General features: G+C 35.0%; 1 pseudogene; it reads left to right on the plus strand.

Moving 5' to 3' along the window:
• The first annotated feature begins 822 nt into the window (after nucleotides 1–822).
• On the plus strand, nucleotides 823–1,209 carry LOC148106849 (small ribosomal subunit protein eS24 pseudogene; annotated as a pseudogene).
• The last annotated feature ends 512 nt before the right edge of the window (nucleotides 1,210–1,721 follow it).

Below are 1,721 nucleotides of genomic sequence, written 5' to 3' on the forward strand. Positions count from 1 at the left end.
GAATAATTGTGAAAAAGACTGTATTGGTCACAGGCCTAAAATAGCTACTATTTGGAGCTTTAAAAAGAAGGTGATCTGATCTAGTCATTTCTCTCAAGAAGTTAAAAAAAAAATCACGACCATATTAAACACAGAGAAAATGTAGCTAAAATTGAAGGGAAGCAAAATACACAACTCTAAAATATGAGACTTCAGGATGTGCATTATTTGGGGCTGAAAGCAATCTGGACCAAGTACACTCAAAAGCTTTTACCTCTCCCTTAATTACCTAAAAGAATTTAGAAAGGGGTTTTGCCCCAGAAAGAGCTATTACCAGAGATAACTTTGATCTGAATGATCAGTATGTCAAGACAAACATCTAATTACTAAACATATGCTCTTATACTCCTGTGAATTACCCTCCCCCACTTTCCCACTGTTAACTCAGGGAGGCATATAAGGCTAGACCTGCCTGACTGCCATTGGATATCATATTTTTATGAAGTTCCCTTATGTACAAAATTAAATTTGTATTTCTCCTATTAAATCTGTCTTATTCCAGTTTGATTATTATATGAGCCAAAGAACCTAGAAGGGTAGAGGAAAAATATTTCCTAACCTACAAAATAGACAAATTCCTACCTAACCTTAAAACTGTTAAGGAATTAAATTTGTAATTCTAGTCCCACAAACAAAACTCCAGGCTCAGGAACCTTTCCTGGAGAATTTTACCAAACATTTAAGGATTCATAAACATATCACAAATCTTTAACTCTTATACAGCTTAAATTTAAAAAGAGGGAGCTCCTTTCCTCCCTGGCTGCTTGAAGCTCTGCCACCACCATGAACAACACACCAACTATCTAGACCAGAAAGTTCATGGCCAACCAACTACTTCAGCAGAAACAGATGGTCATTAATATTCTTCACCCCAGAAAAGCAACAGTACCTAAGACAGAAGTTCGGGAAAAACAAGCCGAGATATACAAGACCACACCGGATATCATCTTGATATCTGGATTCAGAACCCATTTTGGTGGTGACAAGTCAACTGCTTAGGATATGATTCCTTCGAGAATGCAAAGAAAAATGACCCCAAACATAGACTTGCAAGGCATGGCCTATATGAGAAGAAAAAGACCTCGAAAGAAACAGTGGAAGGAACATGAGAACAGAATGAAGAAAGTCAGGGGGACTATAAAAGCCAATGCTGGTGCTGGCAAAAATTAAACTGGAGAATGGACAACAGAAGGAGTAAAGATCCTACAGAAACGGAATCCGTAGTGATCGTGCACATTTTTCATGAGAGGATTAATAAACTTAAGAACTTTAAAAAAATAAAAATTAAAAAGAGGGAAAAGTTCCCCAATTATTTAATGAAATCAGCATACTTTCAACATCAAAACCTGACGAAAAACAAAAATGAAAAAGGATGATTATATGCCAGTATCATTCAAAAACATAAGTGCAAAAATCTAAACAAAAGATTACAACTGCATCCCATATTATGTAAAAAGGACCATGACAAGTTTACTTTAAGTATAGAAGATCTTTTAACATTGATTTTAGAAATTTACGTGCCACATTAGCAGAATAAAGGTTAAAAAAAAAAATCAACCATGTTAGGAAATGTAAAGAAAGCATTTGACATTATCCACTATGTAATTTCGATAAAAACTCTTGGCAATGAGGAACGGAAGTAAAATTAATCGATTTCATAAACAGCATACAAAAGAAAGTCA

Source organism: Ursus americanus, chromosome X, assembly GCF_024610735.1.
Source record: "Ursus americanus isolate L20-20 chromosome X, mUrsAme1.1.p, whole genome shotgun sequence".
In the NCBI taxonomy this organism is placed as follows: domain Eukaryota; kingdom Metazoa; phylum Chordata; class Mammalia; order Carnivora; family Ursidae; genus Ursus; species Ursus americanus.